At 45.0% G+C, this 20,988-nt stretch overlaps 1 long non-coding RNA gene across 1 annotated transcript; it reads left to right on the top strand.

Moving 5' to 3' along the window:
• LOC149467399 (uncharacterized) lies at window positions 1-20,209 on the top strand. The gene is made up of 3 exons (XR_016311938.1): window positions 1-332; window positions 16,555-16,745; window positions 16,827-20,209. It is a non-coding gene; the product is annotated as an uncharacterized LOC149467399 (long non-coding RNA).
• The last annotated feature ends 779 nt before the right edge of the window (window positions 20,210-20,988 follow it).

Here is a 20,988-nt window from a genome sequence, read left to right as displayed (position 1 = left end):
CACAGTCCTCATGGGCCTCTTGTGAGAACAGCGATGTATTGGGAAGACATGTAAGGATTATCACAGTCTAGAGAGGAGATCTTCAGCTTCATGAACTAAGGAGACGGAGAGAGTTTGAATTCAAGTAGTTCAAGACCCGTGTGTTGCTGGCTGGCTTGCTGGATTCATCTTTCTATTGGCTGATGCATATTTCTGGAATCATCGTCCTGCTGTCCTGGGAACATGACATCTAGTGGCGAGAGATCAGATGACATCATCCCCTCCAGTGGCTTCCTTTCAGAGTACCAGGAGTAGGTCTTAATTACTCCATGCTCCATGTGCTGAGACATCTGGTTAGTGCAAACTATTTTCAGCTTTTTCAACACAAGAGTCACGAACTTTCCTCTGGTTTTCCAACCCTGGATGCACCACAGAAGTCACGAGTTTAATATGCTTTACATGTAATGTTTGTTTATTATGAATTTTACCTAATCTAGATTCAGTATATGCGATCAGGTTTCTGTGGACTATGAGATCTGATTTATGAGCGCTGCATATTTCTATGACATATTATCCGAAGTTTTTTGAGGTTTACTTTCTATGCCAGCAGCTCAACTAATTATTTCTTTAACCCATACACTCATCTATTTGAATTAATTATTAGACACCTAGCGCTGTTGCACTTTAATTTATGTTGGTACGGTGTATGGTGGTGATCCAGATGCTGGTATGGGGTATGGCAGTGATCAGGATGCTGGTATGTGGTATGGCAGTGATCAGGATGCTGGCATGTGGTATGGCAGTGATCAGGATGTTGGTACGGTGTATGGCGGTGATCCAGATGCTGGTATGGGGTATGGCAGTGATCAGGATGCTGATATGTGGTATGGCAGTGATCAGGATGCTGGTTTGCAGTATGGCAGTGATCAGGATGCTGATATGGCATATGGGGTCATCAGAACACTGGTATGGGCTATGGCGGTAATCAGAATGGTGGTATGGGGTATGGCGATTATCAGGGTGCTAGTATGGTGTATGGTGGTGATCATGGCACTGGTATGGTGTATGGCGGTGATCAGGAGCACTGGGACACTTGACAGGGGCTGGCTGCATTTTTATTATGATTACACTGGGGCAGTGATCAGGGACACTAGGGCTAACTGGGACTGCAGCCTAATGGGCTACTGTACACTCACAAGCTGCAGCATTGCTTTTCTCTGCTCTTGAGAGCAGACACAGGACCAGGGGCGGACTGACCATTTGGAAACCCGGGCACTACCTGGGGTCAGTAGGGGGCCCAATGAGATGCCCCTGGTACCGTTTTCATAGGCTTTTTTGAGTTTAGGCACAGACACAGGGGCCCCATGATCCCCTATTGCCCGGGGGCCCCATGAGTTGTCAGTCTGCCCCTGCACAGGACACAGCAATCACATGGTACAATACCATGTGACTACCTGGACACAGCGGTAATGTGATCCGCTGTGTCCGGGTGACACTTGGATCACCAGACTCCCAGGTGTGTACTCTGTGATGTACAGATACAATAGCCCGCATCGGCGGTACTTCCTGTCTTCCATCTATAGGCAATGGGTGGACGGGAAACAGTTAATCTTCACCAGGCAGTTAATCTTTACCTCCCAATTGATGGGCAGATTCCCTATATTCTGATATTTCCCATTTCTAACTCCCCTTGACTACAAATCTTTATACATCCAAACTCTACCCATACGGCAGCATGGAGGGGCTCGGTGAAGGTGGTGAGGATTGTGTGGAGGTGTCGGATTGGGTCTCTCAGATCATAAAAGGAGATCTGCCCAGCCCCATAATCCAGACATATTCTGCCTCTGTCACTGGGTATCTTGTCTCTTGTACTGACCATCATATCAGCTCAAATACCAGGACTTTTCATTATTTCCAATCTATGACTGCTCCTGTCTATACTGGGACAGCACATTCAAATCCTCCAACTTCATGATCTTTTGTCATGCACTTCCCAGTAATGTTTTCCTGAAGGGAAACTGGGTGCTTAAAGCTTGAGGAGCATCTTGGAATCTCTCTGCCATTTGTGGTTGATTTTGGTTATATGTACTGGATGCAATTTTTATGTCTTCTGACACAAGTAGAAAGTTACCGATTGTGTTTATATCCAGCAATAGGTTTGCAGTTTACACAGTAATGATACCTTTCTTAATCTTGGTCATTATATCCTCTAATCTAGCATATGTGAGATCAGAGCTAAGATCCAGATCCTCATCATCATGGAGGAGCTGACCGTGTCTCTTTATGTCCAGGTGTCCTCGTTATCTCCATCCTCAGTCTTACAGAAGTCACCTATATCTGTTTTCTGTAAAACAGTCAGTGGATTAGTCTTGTCACATAACTCCTATATGTGATGCATCTTCCTTGACAGATCATCCCTCTTTACTTCCAGCTGCAGGATAAAACGAGATTGGGAGCATGGGGAACACTTTCTGTCTTGAGAACTCATTCAGGACCCTGTTCTCCAGGTTTTCCAGCTGTCTCTTGTCTCTAAATAAAGCGGAGATTCTCCCTTCTTCAGTGGCTGCTCTTTCTTGTATGTTTCTGATACGTCCCTTTACTATCTGGACCCTCTTCTTAGCCCCCCCTCTTTTTCATCAATATCTGGAGAACATTTCTCAGTTCAGTGATAGATTCAATTATGATGTGTTCTGGTGTTGTTTAGTGGGCACTTGTCTGTCACACAGTGAAACTTCACAATGCAGGCAAGGTCTAATAGCTGGTACAGAAGAGTCAAGATAATGACTGCCGAAGATTCCAGACTTGACCTGATATTGGTGAGAAGGGAAGTTGTACACCACATTGTCAAAAAAAATGTGGGGCATGGTCTCCTTGCAGTCTGCATTCAGGACACCATAAAAACCCAGTAAAACGTGTGTCCCCAGTTCAGAGTTGCTGGATCAGTAAAAATGTCCACACAAATGGAGCTCTTTTCTTCTTACATCAGTAGACGCCATCATTAATTGTATACGCATGTGGTGCTACTTCCTAGAGGGCCACTGGATTTTGGGATCCCCCTATTTCTGCACATTTTTTGCAGGCACACGTGGTCAGAAATCCAGTCCATGGGCTTGTTTTTGTTTTATTGAGGGGGAAAAGGGATAGGGATGCTCAACTTGACTTGAAAGAACAGCTTGAGGACAAACTAGTGATAAAGGATTATGGGATGCTCAACTTGACTTGAAAGAACAGCTTGAGGACAAACTTTCTTCTCTATGTGCACAAAAAAGCAGATCCTGGACTATACTCCCTGCAAAATAATTAGTCTCTAGCTGGTCATTAGCAAAGGTTCCTCTCTTAGGAGCTCTATGACCTCTGAATGAGACTGGCAAAGTCACAATACTTTGTAAGAAAATACCAGCCCACCTACCTGCTTTATGAAGTGTCCCAGAGCAATGGATTTAGGTTAGCTGTTACACTGTCTCCGTGAAAGCATGTTGGGTATTGCATCTGGCAGCCTTCTCGCTTGTAGGCCCTGGAGATATAGAGATGTTCACACTGTCCCTTGAATCCTGCTGTTTTGGATCAGACTGCTTGTCCAGGCCTTTTGCTGTGCTAGTCTTCCATGCTGGGCAGGGTGTCTCCTGGATAGGACTAGTAAGGTAGTGATAGTCTGTCTGTCATTCCCTCTCCTACCTCACCTTCTTCCTGGAGGCAGAACCTCCCTTTCCTAGGGTCCCCTCCCAGGCCTCACGGTCCTCACCACACTGCCAGGCCTCCTTTTGTCAGACTCCCATAAATATTCAGATCCTTGCCTCTGTCCCTCCACCCACTAGCTTTTTGATGTTTCCAGGGAGCTCCAGAACCAGGGGGAAGCGATAGAGGCCTGACCTGCAGAGCCTTCCAGCCTGACCTGAGCTTGACTCCCCCACAGACATGCTCACGTCATCTACTCTGTGAGCCAAGCTGAATTTACCTAACTAGCACACTAGAGGGTGCTACGCATAATATAGTGAAGGTGACAATGTCTAACAGGATGCTATGGTTGTGTGGGCTGAAATCCCCCAGATACACTAGATAACCAAAGAGAAAGGAAGGAATTTTTTCCCTGCAGGAGCAAATTGGATCATGCTATGTTGGCTTTTTTTTGCCTTCCTCTGGATCAACTGTGGGTATAGGATTATAACTTCTTTTTTTTTTTTTTTAATGTTTGAACTGGATGGACTTTTGTCCTACACTTTTACCAAACACACAGTATATGTTAAACATACCGTATAAATAAATGAACAAAACCATCCTCAGAGAAACTCTGTAATTAGCCCATAGTAGATGGTGAACTTTTTTTTCTCAACGTGTTTCATAGATGAATTTTACTTCATTGGGCGTTATATAAAAGGTATAGAGTACTTTATAAATCCATGAAAAGGACTTGCATTACCCACAACCTTTCACCTGAGCCATGGAGAAGAATAAAAACAAGAAACTGGCTGCAGAGTGGTAAACATGTGTGTGCATTGTTCTAGTGCCAAAATGTGGCTCTCGCATACACCCCAGCCTAGTAAAGACCAAAATGGCTTCAAAAATGTAAAGAGCCATGTTAACCACTTCAAGACTGAGCAATTTCACCCCCTTCCAGTTCAGTTCCCTCAAGAGTTGGTTCTAGCCAGCTCGGTAGATTGCTTTAAAAAAGGCCTGGATTCTTTCCTAGATACACAGAATATAACTGGATACTAATATTTATAGGTAAAGTTGATCCAGGGAATATCTAATTGCCTCTCAGGGGATCAGGAAGGAATTTTTTCCCTGCAGGAGCAAATTGAATCATGCTTTGCTGGCTCTTTTGCCTTCCTCTGGATCAACTGTTGGTATAGGATTATAACTTTTTTCTTTTTTTTTTAATGGTTGAACTAGATGGACTTTTGTCTTTTTTCAGCCTTCACTGGAACTAAGGGGCTAGGCCCAACCCCTGAAAAACAACCCTGTACCATAATCCCCCTCCACCAAACTTTACATTTGGCACAATGCGGTCAGGCAAATACCATTCTCCTGGCAACCACCAAACCCAAACACGTCCATTGGATTACCAGACAGAGAAGCGTGATTAGTCACTCCAGACAACACATCTCCACTGCTCTAGAGTCCAGTGGCGGAATGCTTTACACCATTGCATTTGATGCTTTGCATTGTCCTTGGTGATGTAAGGCTTGGATGCAGCTGCTCGGCCATGGAAACCCATTCCATGAAGCTCTCTACACACTGTTGTTGTGCTAATCTGAAGGCCACACGAAGTTTGGAGGTCTTTAGCTATTGACTCTGCAGACAGTTGGCGACTTCTGCGCACTGTGCGCTTCAGTATGTGCTGACACTGCTCTGTCATTTTAAGTGGCCTACCACTTTGTGACTGAGTTGCTGTTGCTTCCACTATGTTATAATACCACTAACAGTTGACCGTGAAAAATTTAGTAGCAAGGAAATGTCACGTATGGACTTATTACACAGATGGCAACCTACCACGGTACCACGCTTCAATGCACTGAGCTCCTGAGAGCAACCCATTTTTTCACAAATATTTGTAGAAGCAGTCTGCATGCCTAGGTACTTGATTTTATACACCTGTGGTCATGGAGGAGACTGGAACACCTGAATCCAATGATTTGGAGGGCTGGCCCAATACTTTTGGCAATATAGTGTATACTGTATATGATGACACAGATAAAGCATAAAAAATATCTTACAGTAAAATAGTCTTATAAAAAAAAAAAAAGGTTTTGTGAAAAGAATTTTACAAATATTGCTATTTGGTTTATAGATGTCAAAACTGAAATGCATGTTGAAATAATAAAAATGATATGTAGATTTTTTTACTTACTGAGCTTTCTTCCACTGAAGTTCATGGAGAATACAAGCATGATATGAGGATGAATGTTTGCTTTTATTAAAGTGGACAAGAACTCAAAAAAGTAAAAAACTGCAATGTTATAGAGAACATTTAGAAATGCGAGTTGTGCCTAAACTGTACCCTGAAAGATTTACCTTGTAACTTCTAAAAAATAGCATTATATTTCCCATGTCTTATTTATTTCAGGTTCTTTCAATTTATGCAGCGTTTTACATATATATTGTACATTCACATCAGTCCCTGCCCTCAAGGAGGTTACAATCAAAGGTCCCTAACTCACATACGCATAGTAGGGCCAAGTTAGACAGGAGCCAATTAACCTACCAGCATGTTTTTAGAGTGTAAGGAAACTGGAGTACCCATGCAAGCACAGGGAGAACACGCAGTCTCCAGCCAGGTAGTGACATGTTTGGGATTCAAACTGATAACCCTAGTGCTGCTAGGTGGAAGTGCCAACCACTTGGCCACTGTGCTGTCTCAGTGCTATATCTACAGTGTGAGATCATCTAAGGTACTGCTGCCTGTGACTGCTAGTATCACCCAATTTGGAGTGAGGTTTGGAGATGTTGTTACTGTGCTGCTCACTGTTTTTCTTGCTGGAGAGAAAGCTGTACCGAGGACCTGCATTCCAAGGATCTCCCTCTTTTTGCTTCACCCATTCTATGTATCTGAGCTTCTGCCACCTTTCCTGTTGCTTCTCTATCATTCTTCCACCAGTTTGTGTTACTGTGTGCCCACTGGTTAGATTCTCTCTTCTATTTGTCCTGGAGACCAATGTCACTGGGGAACGTTATGAGAGTAAGAGATGAGGGGAAACCATTCAAAGGTGATTTCTGTTCTGGTAAAGTCTGTTGTAGTGCCCTCTGGTGTAAATAGTTTGTTGAGAATAGTTAGAGGCTTGCTAGAAGCCTGGGTTTAGACAGAGGGTTACTTCAGGTCCAGCTGGAGGGCTCTGCAGGTCAGTCCTCTGGTACCTCACCCATGATCTAGAAGCTTGGGGAGGCTTCTAGAAGTCAGTAAGCAGAGGCGAGGAGGGGTTGATCTACATATAGTCTGACCAATCCCAGGCAGGAGGCCTGGCAGTGTGGCAGACCAGCTTGTAAATATTACAGAGCCTAGCCAGCAGGGAAGTTGGGTGGATGATGGAATGCTGAGAGGTGCTGCTGTGTAGCTTTGACGGGGGGCCCAGAGAAGGGAGGGTTCTGCATTGAAGCTGGAGGCTGGAAGATAAAGGAGGAAAGATGAGAGCTGAAGGAGGGAGCTCCACTGCCCTGCAATTCACCAGGGAAAGGCAGCCTGCATAGCTTGGAGAGGAACCAGCCCAGCTTGAAGCCCTGAAAGCAGTTGTATCCATAGCTACAGGACAAGGACAATCTGAATACCTCTACACCCTCAGGGACTATAAGGGAGAAATCTGCTAGATGCAAGTTCTTGGCAAGTCTTCAGGGGACAGTTCATAGCTTACCCAATCCCTTATCCTAGGATCAGATACTGTAGCCAGGTGGGCTAGTATTTTGTTCACTTAGGGGACTAACATCTCCTACAAATTGGGACTTTGCTAAAAAAAACACTCAGGGGATTCCAGCAAACTGTATTTTGCTAATGCCTATTTTTGTTCCCTAATAAAAACTTAAAAACCAAGCCCATAGACTGTTTCTTGTGTCTGGATACTAATAGAAAATGTGTGTTGCCTGGCAGTAAAGGGGAACCCAAAACCAGCGACTCTCAAGAGGGTATCACTACACTGTCTAATTTGCGATTTCCGTTCACTTTGGAGAGAATTCCTGGATGCAGCGGTAAAAAAATAACCTTAAACCCGTCCGTGTGCCATCTACAATTAAACTAAACACTTCAAAGGACACCTGTCATGAAAGGCATGCTATTGGCTGCCATTGCTGACCTCTCTCAGGAAACTCTAGTTTCCTGGCTGTCTTTGACTTTAATACATTCAGTCATTCTACAACCCTGATTTACTAAAAGGAGAAGAGCATGTTCACTTTCAAAATAATATTCTCTTTGCAAAGTGAATCAATCACTTTGTTTAGCGCAAGAGATGAAGCAAAGTGAACATTTGTTTTGCAAAGAAAATCATATGCAAGGAATTTCATTAATGGATTTTTGCACATGATTAGATGAATACAGTTTACTAAAGTTTATTTTATAACAAGAAAGTCACTTAGCTTAGTCAATAGGGTTGCCAACAGTCCATAAATTTAGGGACAGTTTGTAAATTTAGGGCATCTACAACCTGTCAGTAAATGTCCATTACGGACGGTGACTGCCTGTAAAAAATGTTAAATTTTGCAGACAGTGCACTGCACATGTGCAGTGGCCAATCCGGCCAAATGACACTCTGCCATCACCAGCACACATGGGCGTTGCGGTGTCAAATAGGCTTCGCACATGTGCAGTGGGCATTTTCGTGACGCCATAACGCATGGTGTGCATAAAACTGCGTGCTATTTCCCACCAGCTGCCATTTGCATCACAGGACTCCTGGAGAAAGGGCTGCTTCCCAGTCGCTCCACTTGTTCACCACTCGGTACACTGCCCTACCCTGCTCTACAATCTGCTTGCTCACCACCACCTGCTGCTCTCTGTGACTACCTGCCCTCTTTCCTGGCCCTAGATCTGCCTGCCAGTGCCACTGCCGCCCAGCCCCAGGCCAGCCCAGGCCCCAGCTGTCACCATTGCCACACAGTAACCAGACCTCTTGTGCCCAGTGCCCACACCAGTGCACAGGCCCAGCCCAAACAAGGTGGTATATATTATATTTGCAATTTGAACATTTTGTGAGATCATTGTGTACAAGTGCAAACTAGTGCTGTGAGTACAAAAACGGTGAATTTTGAAGTAAAACTGCAAATGGCCAATAGTCAGGATTGCCAACCGTCCATAAATTTAGGAAAGTCCATAAAGTTTTATCCATTTACTGCCTGTCCATAATTGTCCATTGCAGACGGCGGGCTTGGGCAAGCTCAGCCATTTTTGGCTGTTCTCTTGCAGATGGGCACATGTGCAGGAACGTCATGGCGTCACTTGGCACCATTTATGTATAGTCTTGCCTCCTGGAGACCAGCGGACTCAGCAGTTGGACCCCCGGATCCATAATCTCTCTCTCTCTGTGCGTTCCAAGACTGTGTGTTTTGTACTATTCTTATAACGTAAATATATTGCTGATAGCACTAGCTATATGTCTATAGTTTAAATATTGATATTTGCACTGTTTTACACTTAAAACGATGGTGTGCTGTTCCCCTCATATTTGTTATTTAACTGTGCATTGTATTACCAATTCTTATTTCACCATGTTGTTTCTATGTCTTGATCTGTTGCTGCCATCTGCTGGCCAGAATTTGCATGCTGCATGCCTTTGTTATAGATAGTAAGTGTTTTCTCTGCTGGGCGTGGTTTTAGGCAAGCCTTGGTTCTGGTCACTTCCTGCAGCCATTTTATCTGCTATATAGCTGTGTGACAGGACATTCATTACCCTGGGCTTGTGAAGGCATCAGTTTTTGACCAGCAGTTAGCCTCAGGAAAGATATCACAGGACAGCATCAATACCTCTACTACCTTACAGTATTGTATCACTGTTTGTCGCTGTATTTTGGACCAAATAAACCCACGCTGATTTCATTCCCGTGTATACGTTTGGATCCATCTAACCTGAACATCTGCCGGTCCGGTCTGCTCCACTGCTTGGATACGAAGGTAGGAAGTTACACAGCCATTATTAGATATACCTTCATTCGCCTTCATGTGGGGACAGAACAGTCAAAAACTGCCTTAAAGTCCATACCCCGCTACAGATTCCCTCAGAGTCCAGTACCACACTCAGGAATCTCCCTAGCAACAGGCCCACTTGCAGCAAATCTGCCCGGCTACAGTGCACGTTCCACAAGCCTATGCGGAAGCACTGCGCATACGCAGTATCTATAGTCTCGCCTGGAAGTCCTCCACAACTCGCCAAGCCATTCCTAAAGTCCTATATTAACTTTTCCTCGCATAATAGAAGTACTGTTTATGCACGCTCATTACATTGCTGTGGCCCGCAAAACCCCGCAATTCACTCTAAACATCTTAGAAATTTTATCAAAGTGCCCTATCGGAGCCGTGCTGCGATTTTCAGCGCCCAATTCAAAACTTCATTTTCTTAAAGGGACAGCGCACCTTAAGTCAAAATGGCCGAAAAGGACTTTGCACAGTTCCCCAGTGATGAACTAAAGCAAATACAACCTGATACTGATCGTTATGAAGGGCAGGGAACAGAATCCACACTTCCAGCAGAACAAGTCGTGCGACCAAGACGCTCTCTGAAACCGACAGTAAAAGTCATTGAAAATTATCACACCACGAAAGATGAGCTATGTGATAACCTGGAGGAACAATGGGAACGAGTTTCCTCCCTCATGTCCGGACTTAAATCCTCCTCAGGTGATGCCACAAGCTTACAAGTTGCCATCGGGCGGCTGGACACAGCTCATGAAAGATACAATAAACTGTCCACAAGGTATATAACCTTTCTAAAAGACTCTAATATCGATGAAGCCCTATCAGAACTGAGCAAGGCAGAATCAATAGCCAGACAAAGAGACGTCATGGTGCTGGATGTTAAAGGTAAAGCGGAACTCCGTATCTCGCATTTGCAAGAAACTAAGTCACACAGATCAAATTCATCTAAACATTCCTCTCGGTCATACAGATCATCGTGCTCAAGAAGCTCAGCCTTGAGCGACAGATTACTAGAGGCCCGCATAAACGCAGAGCAATCCAAAGCGAGACGCTCCTTCACAGAAAAAGAAGCTCTTGCAAGGGCAGAGGCCAAGAGGGCAGAAGCAGAGGCAGAGGCCAAGAGGGCAGAAGCAGAGGCAGAGGCCAAGAGGGCAGAAGCAGAAGCAGAGGCCAAGAGGGCAGAGGCAGAAGCAGAGGCCAAGAGGGCAGAAGCAGAGGCTTGAATAAAGATTTTCGAATCAGAGATGCAGGAGGAAATTGCATTAGCTAAAGTAAGACTACTTGAGCAAGCATTGAGCCAAGGTCTTGATCCAGTCTGCTCGCTACCACAGGAGATAGATGATCCAGTTGATCGCACCAGTGACTATGTACTGAATCAGTTATCTGCGCCACCCCCAGTTTGCAGTACCGTCCAAGCCGAGAACACTGAAACCTCCAAGTCAGCTCTACCTGCGGTACCAGTGCCACCCACAGCACCCGAGCAACCTAATAACCGTTACCCGGAAGTGCCCTCTCAAGGACGATTGTTACAGAAAGATCGCTATCAGGCGTTTTCTGGCCTACCTCCACAGCTCAAGCAGCAGTCATCACAATATACAGAGGCTAAACGAAAGCTTAACCCTGCAGCTACATCATTCTACCCGGAAGCATCTCACCCCTTCACACCAGGCAGCCAATACGCCCCAGGGGCATCACAAGTCGTCATGGCCACAAGCAGTGAGAAATCAGATATGTCTGAGTTTGCCAGGTTTATGGTGAGCAGAGAGCTAATCAACACCAGTCTCTCAAAATTTGATGACCGTGCAGAGAGCTACAGAGCTTGGAAGGCAACCTTCAAGGCCGCCATCGCTAACCTCAACCTAACCGCAGAGCAGGAGTTTGACCTCTTGATCAAATGGCTGGGCCCAGGCTCCACAAATCGTGTCAAGAGCCTCAGAACTGTCTATGTGGGACAAGCAGAAGCAGGTCTTGCTGTCGCCTGGCAGAGACTCGAACGTACCTTCGGCAGTGCAGAAGCAATAGAGAAGGCCCTATTCAAGAGACTGCAGAACGTTCCAAGGATCAATCTCAAGGATGTCCAGAAGCTTCAGGATTTAAGTGATCTGCTCATGGAACTGGAGCTTGCCAAGGGTGACCCTCGTCTGTCTGGGCTTTGCTACCTGGATACAGCTCATGGAGTGAACCCAATTGTCGTGAAGCTACCATACAGTCTGCAAGAAAAGTGGGCGGCATCAGTCTCAAGGTACAAAAGAGAGCATGACATCACCTTTCCCCCATTTATTCACTTCTGTAGATTTATCGATGAACAGTCCCAGATGAGGAATGACCCCAGCCTCGACTTCCTGGAGTTCAACACTACAGCTTCAGCAACATCATCGTCAAGGTATGAAAGCATCATGCATAAACACAGAGACTTCAAGAGCAGCGTGAGTGTTAGAAAGACTAACCTACCATCTCCTGCAGTACCCACGGGTAAACAGTACACCACCTCATCAGGAGATAAGACCTTCAATCGTGAATGTCCCATTCATAAAAAACCACACTCTCTGAACAAATGTAGAGGGTTTAGATCCAAAACCATACAGGAGCGCAAGAAAATCCTCACCGAGCTCGGGGTATGTTTCAGATGCTGCGCTTCATTGGAGCACATGGCTAAGGACTGTAAATCTGTCATCAAGTGTGAGGAGTGTCATAGTGAAAGACATGCCTCAGCTATGCACCCAATCCCACTCTCCAGAGATTCACCCACTGCCGTCACCACCAGTCCTGCTCCAAGTCATGGCGGGGAGCCCCAAAATTACGCTAATGCAGCGACTGCTGTTTCCTGCTCATGCTTGGATGTATGTGGGGAGGGCCAGTGTGAGAAATGTTGTGCCCGAATATGCCTAATCAAGGTCTACCCAGAGGGACTACCAGAAAAGGCAGTAAAAATGTATGCCATCATCGACGACCAAAGCAACCGGTCCCTAGCAGGTCCTAAATTCTTTGAAGCCTTTGGAATAAAGGGACCATCCGAACCCTATACCTTAAACACCTGCTCGGGCCGCATAGAGACTAGCGGCAGAAGGGCACAAGGATTCATCGCTTCTCCAGTCAGTGGGGATACGGAAATACCCTTACCGACGCTGATCGAATGCGATCAAATACCCAACCATAGGGATGAGATTCCTACCCCAGAAGCTGCATTTCACCAACCTCACCTAAGGCACCTAGCCAACGTTATCCCACCTATGGACATCAACGCCGAGATTCTACTCCTGCTCGGCAGAGACAATCTAAGGGTACACAAGGTGCGTCAACAGTGTAATGGTCCTGACTACGCGCCATACGCCCAGAGACTGGACTTGGGATGGGTAATCATAGGAAATGTGTGCTTAGATCAACCAAAAATCAACTCCTTCAAAACGTATGTGCGTGCAGATGGACGCACAACTTGCATTAAGCCGTGTCCTCATCACTATGAGGTGAGAGAGAAGTCTCCAGGCCTCGTACAACTACCTGATGTCATTACTCCCCTCTTTGCAGACAACTTGGGGAGATCAGTCTTTCATACAACCAAGGACGACGATAAAGTAGCCTTGTCAGTAGAGGACAGAGAATTTGTCAAGATAATGGACAGTGAGTTCTTTAAAGACAAAACCAATCACTGGGTTTCTCCATTACCCTTCCGAGCTAACAGGGTAAGACTCCCGAAGAACCGGGAACAAGCTCTGTCTAGATTTAACTCTCTTCAGCGTACCATGAATAGCAAGCCTGAAATGAGAGAACACATCGTCGCCTTTATGGATAAAATATTCCGTAACAACCATGCAGAACCAGCTCCATCCTTTAGGAAGAACAACAAGTGCTGCTACTTGCCTTCATTCGGAGTATATCATGCCACTAGACCTATGTCTGTAGGTTCCTTTACTAACTCTACTTGGCTTACAGGTCCGGAGTTTCTGCTAAGACAGGCGGACGAATGTGTACAGGAAGTTTTCAGCATCCAGGATCCGGATAATGATCCAGAAATCCGCGCTGAAGTTAGTGCATTGGTCACTGGAACAAAGCAAACCTCCAGCCTCGGTTGCCAGCGCTTTGAACGTTTCTCCAGTTGGATGAGACTCGTCAGGACTATTGCAAGGTTAGTGCACATTGCGAAATGTTATCACAATACTCACAAAGATAAGGATTGTCACGGTTGGCACGTCTGCCATAAACCCTTCTCTGCGGAGAACATCTCTCATAGTGAGTCCCTCATAATACGTCACGTCCAACAAGAGGAATTCAATGTAGAATGGAAGTGCTTATACAACAAACAGCAGATTCCAATAAAAAGCCCTCTTGCCAACTTAAATCCAGTTATTGACAGTTTTGGCTTGCTCAGAGTTGGTGGTCGTTTGAATCAAGCCCACCTAAGAGTTGCAGAACAAAATCCTCTCATCATTCCCAGCAAACACCATATCACCGTCTTGCTGATCCGACACTACCACAAAAAGACTGAACACCAGGGCAGGCAAATCACTGAGGGCAAGTTACGGTCTGCTGGCCTTTGGATTATAGGTATGAAAAGACGTGTGGCCCAAGTACTGCATGACTGTGTTCACTGTCGCAAAGCTAGAGGAAAACAACTACACCAACAAATGGCTGATTTGCCTGCGGACAGACTATGTACAGAGCCGCCTTTCACCTACATTGGCCTAGACGTCTTCGGGCCATGGATGGTGTCCGCACGCAGGACCCGTGGCGGTCACGCAAACAGTAAGCGTTGGGCTGTACTATTTACTTGCATGAGTGTGCGAGCCGTTCACTTAGAGGTCATAGAATCCATGGACACATCCAGCCTTATTAATGCCTTAAGACGGTTCTTCGCAATCAGAGGACCAGTGAAACAGTTGAGGTCTGACCGTGGAAGCAACTTCATTGGAGCCTGTAGAGAAATGAACATAGACACCAAATCCATTCAAGATCACTTGGCGGAAAAGGGTTGCACCTGGATTTTCAATCCTCCTCATAGTTCCCACATGGGGGGCTCCTGGGAGAGAATGATCGGCATCTCACGCAACATCTTGAATTCTATGTTGATGGATGTAAACTCTTCAAGACTCACACATGAGACTCTAGTCACCCTTCTCGCTGAAGTTTCAGCCATCATCAATTCTAGACCCCTCGTGCCAGTATCTATGGATCCTGAAACACCAGCCGTACTGACTCCAGCTATCCTACTTACCCAAAAAACTGAGATTACGCTATTACCTAGTGGAGAATTTACTCATGCGAATATCTACCAAAAACACTGGAAACGTGTACAATACCTAGCTGATTACTTCTGGAACAGGTGGCGAAAGGAGTATCTCAATATTCTTCAAGGAAGAAGAAAGTGGCAACACCACAAACCAAACCTAAAAGAAGGCGACCTCGTGTTAATGAAGGAGCAACATACCGTACGGATTGACTGGCCTATGGGACTAATTACAAAGGTTCTTCCTAGCAAGGATGGCAAGGTCCGTAAAGTGGAGTTGAAGATCTTCAGAAAGGGTGAGCTTAAAATATTCGCAAGGCCAATTAATGAACTCATTTTGATACTACCCATCGAGAACATTCCTGCTGGGTGAACTCTACTGAACTTGAACTTTGTGGTTCTTCTCTATTCCAACTCGGAATCTACTATATTGTTATGTTTATTGCATTCTAACATGTTCTTTGTTACAGGTTGTTTTATATTTTATGGACATTCGTCATAGTGAAATCCCTTATGGAATTTCAGACGGGGAGTGTGCTGTTCCCCTCATATTTGTTATTTAACTGTGCATTGTATTACCAATTCTTATTTCACCATGTTGTTTCTATGTCTTGATCTGTTGCTGCCATCTGCTGGCCAGAATTTGCATGCTGCATGCCTTTGTTATAGCTAGTAAGTGTTTTCTCTGCTGGGCGTGGTTTTAGGCAAGCCTTGGTTCTGGTCACTTCCTGCAGCCATTTTATCTGCTATATAGCTGTGTGACAGGACATTCATTACCCTGGGCTTGTGAAGGCATCAGTTTTTGACCAGCAGTTAGCCTCAGGAAAGATATCACAGGACAGCATCAATACCTCTACTACCTTACAGTATTGTATCACTGTTTGTCGCTGTATTTTGGACCAAATAAACCCACGCTGATTTCATTCCCGTGTATACGTTTGGATCCATCTAACCTGAACATCTGCCGGTCCGGTCTGCTCCACTGCTTGGATACGAAGGTAGGAAGTTACACAGCCATTATTAGATATACCTTCATTCGCCTTCATGTGGGGACAGAACAGATGGTTTTGTGTACTTTTTTTTTTAAATGCTAGTAAATAATGTGTTTCTGTCAGTAAATTTCATTATTTCTGCCAGAACAAATTTGTGCTGTTTGTAGATTTTGGGTGTCTTGTCAGTAAATTGACTTCGGGGTGTTGGCAACACTGCCAACAGTGATCAGAACAGCTCTGCCCAGTGCCCACCACCAGTTCCCTTTTTTAGCAATTTGCAAATTGTGTGCAAGGGCAAACTAGTACTGTGAGCACACAACAGTGACTTTTTAAGCAAATGGCCAACAGTGACCAGACCATCTCTGCCCAGTGCCCACCACCAGTACCCACACAATTCAGTATGTATTATTACAGTTTGCAAATTGTAAGATCATTGTGTGCAAGTGCAAACTACAAGTACTGCCTGTGAGTGCAAAATGGTGAATTTTTATGCAAAATTGGAAATGGCCAACATACTACTGGGGCAATAGTGAATGAATGCAATGGTCAATGGATGGATAGAGCAGTCTACTCTCTCTGGGGCAATTATGAATACATGCAATGAATGGAGCAGTCTACTGGGGGCAATAATGAACTAATGCAATGGAATGAAGCAGTTTATGGGAGCAAGCAATTACTGCAGTGGAGGAACACCGACAGCTATACTGTCATGTTTGTTTTTTCACCTTCTCCCTCCCTCTTTGTGCTGTTAGGTTGGCTCTCCCTGGACTCGCAATCAAGCCTGCTTTATCCAGCCAATGCCACCACTGCTGCCAACTCCTTTGCCTGTTTCCCTCCTTGAATCAAGTGAACTGCACAAGTTCAGCCGCCAGCCTACAAGCAGAAGTACCACCTGCCTGCCTGCTGCAACTCCTCCCAAGAAGCATTCCCTTGCATTCATAGGGTAAGCAAATACACAATTTGCTGCAGTGTGCTTTGTCAAGAAATTATCTGCTCTAGTGAGTTTCCCCTCTTTGTGCCACAGGTTGGTTCTCCTCTCCCTGGACTCCCAGTTACGCCCCTCTGACCAGCCTCATCCTGTTCCACCACTGCAACAACACCTTGCCTGCTGCCCTCAGCCCTCCTTCCATCAAGTGAACTACACCAAACACAAAGTCCACTGTCTGCCTACAAGCCAAGCATTGCCTGTTGCAACTTCTCCTGAAGCGTTCCTTTTTGCTTGATATGACTGTAATCAAATTTCACAAATTGCAGTGATGTGTTTTGTCAAGAAATGATCTGCTCTACTGAGTCTCATGTTTGGTGTTCTCCTTCTCTCCTTCTTTGTGCTGTAGGTTGGTTCTTCTCTCCCTGGACTCCCAGTCACGCTGCTTTGACCAGCCTCAGCCTGTTCCACCACTGCTGCCAACACCTTGCCTTGCCCACTGCCCTCAGCCCTTATTCCATCAAGTGAACTGCACCAGACATAAGGTCCACTGTCTGCCTTCACTACAAGCACTAGTACTGCCTACCCGCCTGCTGCAACTCCTGTTCTGAAGCATTCCCTTTGGCTTTATACAACTATATCATACAGTAAGCAAATAGACAATTTGTAGCAGTGTGCTTTCTCAAGAAATGATCTGCTATAGTCTCATGTTTGGTTTTCTCCTTCTCCCTCTTTGTTCTGGTTCTCCTGGACTGGCACTCACACCACTCCTATTGACCAGCCACTGGCATTGATGTTAGGTGATGTGAAAATGTGGGCCACAACAAACAATGTCATTTAAGAACACCCACCTTTCGCCATAACCTACTAATCACTGTGGCATCAAGGCACACTTGGTAGCCCAAAGAAACCTGTCCCCACCATGAAAGGGCTGCATAACTGTAAATCCTGTGAGCAGGAATTGATTGAGGAAACCTGTGCTTAGATATGCTTTCATGCCTCTGTTTATGCTATGTGGAGGAGAGTTGCCGACTGGTGGAGAGAGTTGGGTATGCAGCTGGGGTTTGGAAGAAAATGTACTTGTTCAAATGAGAGAGCAGCTACAGGACTTATGGATAGTAGATTTAAAGTGGATCTTCACCCTCTAAAACACAATCCCTCCTCTCCACTCCTCCTCTGGTCCTCTGCGTGGATAGCACTCTTTTTTTTTTTTAATAAATAGTCCGATTCCCCCCCCCCCTGCACATTTTTTGCACAGGTGAGTGAGGAGCACTGTCCTTCCTTTGCCTCCCGGGATATGCACGTCACATATTCCAGGAGGCAAAGCCCTTCATTCAGTAAATGTGGAGGGGGTGGGCCTAGCGGGTGTCAGCAGGAGGCTCGAAGGCTGAACCCAGAATAGCCAGCAGCCTCTTAATGACATTACATCAAAGCATCGCATTGTGGGACTGAGTGCTGCCAGAAAAGAGGATCTTAGCTGGACAACACTCGATACATTGAGTGGGTGAGTATCTGAAATGTGCAGTACTTATAATTATAAGTTATAAAAAAGAAAAAAATTAGGTGGAGCAGGTGGAAATCCACTTTAAGGTGGCCATATATGGATCCGCTTTTCTCAATCAGAAAAACTGACCAGATTCCCTAATCCACTTTCAGAATACACTTATCAGTGCTGCATCAAATTGGCTACAGCAACGATCAAACAAAAATTTTCCAATAAGCCTGTTCATGAGAGTCAATCAATAGAGAGTCAATCAATAGACTGACTTCTCATGAACAGGAACAGCCAAAGATGGATCAAAATTTGGTTGGTCCCTCCTGAACCAACTGCATTTCGATCTATCTGTGGTCAGCTTAATGGAGAGAAAATTGATGGCAAGTAGAATAATAGGAGAAAATCCATAATCCATGCAGACAGAATACAAAATTGAAGATACAAGCTGGCTTTAGTTTGTGGGTTTTTTTTTTTTAAATGTCTTATGCATATCTCACAACCCCTACACTTTTTGTTCTCATTATAAACACAATCTTTATACAAATGTGTGAAAATTAACTCACTAAACTTTTTTGCAGAATGTTGAAAGCTATTCATTTGCAGGGGGACATTTTTAAAGCTGATCTACAGGTATGATCTTGATAGTATAGTTACATTAGTCCAGCTTATTTCATGATGGATCGCTGTGGAAGCTGACGATCATGACAAACATGGAAAAGGCATACTTATTTGGTCCAAGCAGAACCAATTGTAACTATACTTTTAAGATTATACCAGGAGTTCAGCTTTAAATATTTTTAGGCTTCAGAAAATTTGTATCATAACCTTGCATGCGCCAAAGGCCAGTAGTATGTATTTACTGATACAAGGCTGGAATTAGTATGTCTCTCACAAACTGAAACTTTACAATGCAAGAAAGATTCAACAATAGGCTCAAAAGAGTTTTTAGCAGGAATTAGAAGAGGTAACAGCCATACACTGACCTGCTAGAGTAAATGTAGGTTTCCCACATAGTAAAATGCCTCTGCAATGCAAGCTGGATTCTGTATTCATGCTCTGCATTGGAGACAAGAATAACCTCTAGAATTCCCCAGCGTATTCAGCATTAGACCAATGGCAATTCTGCAGAAGCTGTGTCCACATCCTAAGTTTCCAGGATCAGTGTAATTTTTTTTTTTATTAAGACAGATGGAACATCCAGATGATTTTTTAGACCAGCACATGCCATGGCTGTCAGCAGGATTGTGGATAAAGGGGTACCACCAGTCCTCTTGTACAGGGCCTAGGCCAGCAGGGGAGCCAGGCAGCTGGGTGAATCACATGTGAGCAGGGAGGGTGATCAGAATGACAGGGGGGGGCAATTACTGGAACTGATCCTCTGCATGGTGCTCTCTGCAGCAGCTGCAAGTTGGCTTCTTTTCCTCTCCCTCCTCCTCTGGCCCTTCGCTGCACCCATCACTCGCTCTGTGCACCATACGTTTCCCCTGCTGTCCAGGCCTCCCTGTGTGCCCCCCACCCCTGCAATGCTGCCGGGTTCCCTTCTCTCCTTTGCACTGGCAGCTTCAAGCACACAATAGAATACTTCCAGGAAATGAGATTCTTGAACATGGCCTGAGCGTAGAAAAGCCCGGAAGGTGCGTTCCATGAGTCCTGGCGTAAAGAGCGCAGATGAGATTTGAGAATTGAAGGTAGAGAAGTATGACACCACTGGGCTCGTTGAAGTGGAATCTGACTGAATCTGTTCAATATCTTCAATATCTGATTCTGTCCACAGTTTAGTGTCCCTATGCCAGCACCAGTCTATTAGTCATCCTAGGTGTGTTCTAGAGGTTATTCTTGTCTCCATTGATACAGGTAATGAGTGCAGGACAGAGGAGCCTCTTAAAGAAGAAGGTACAGGTCTGTGAGAGCCAGAAATCTTGCTTGTTTGTAGGTGACCAAATACTTATTTTCCACCATAATTTGCAAATAAATTCTTTCCAAATCAGCCAGTGTGATTGTCTGGATTTTTTTTCTCATTTTGTCTCTCATAGTTGAGGTCTACCTATGATGCCAATTACCGGCCTCTCATCTTTTTAAGTGGGAGAACTTGCACAATTGGTGGCTGACTAAATACTTTTTTGCCCCACTGTACCTTGGATATCAGGATTCTTTCTGACTGTAAAAAGAAAAGGCTCCAAAGTGAGGGCAAAAAGCAGGGGTGAGAGGGGGTACCCCTGCCTGGTACCATTTGCAATAGGGAAAGGATCCAAAAGGATGCCATTTACTTTAACAGAGGTCATTGGTAAGGTGTAAACACTGGAGATCCAATTGAGCATGTTGTTTCTGAGGCCGATATAGTGTAAAACAGCCAACATAAACTGCCAGTTTCTTTGGTCAAAGGCCTTTTCAGCATCTGTACCCAGAAAAATACAGGAGGTATTGGTCAGGCTGGCCGTATGAATTAATTTCTTCACCTTGAGTGTTATCTTGAGCCTCTCGGCTGGGGATAAACCCTACTTGGTAGAGATGGACTAGCTGTGGTAAATGTTGCTGAAGTCTTGTGGCCACTACCTTAGTGAAAAGTTTCAGATCAATATTCAAAAGAGAGATTGGCCAGTAACTACCGCAAGACGAGAGATCCTTCCCCTCTTTTGGTAGAACAGTAATATGAGCTTTCAGGACATCTGGGGGGAAAGAAGCTGAGTCTTTAAATGCATTAAGCATATAAGGGCCTAGGTTGGGAAGTATCGGTTTATAATATTGAACAGTAAGGCTATCTGGGCC

Source organism: Staurois parvus, unplaced genomic scaffold, assembly GCF_062004578.1.
Source record: "Staurois parvus isolate SC_StPar_1 unplaced genomic scaffold, SC_StPar_1.0 ptg000114l, whole genome shotgun sequence".
Taxonomy (NCBI): Eukaryota; Metazoa; Chordata; class Amphibia; order Anura; family Ranidae; genus Staurois; species Staurois parvus.
This window is presented reverse-complemented; position numbering and strand designations above follow the sequence as displayed.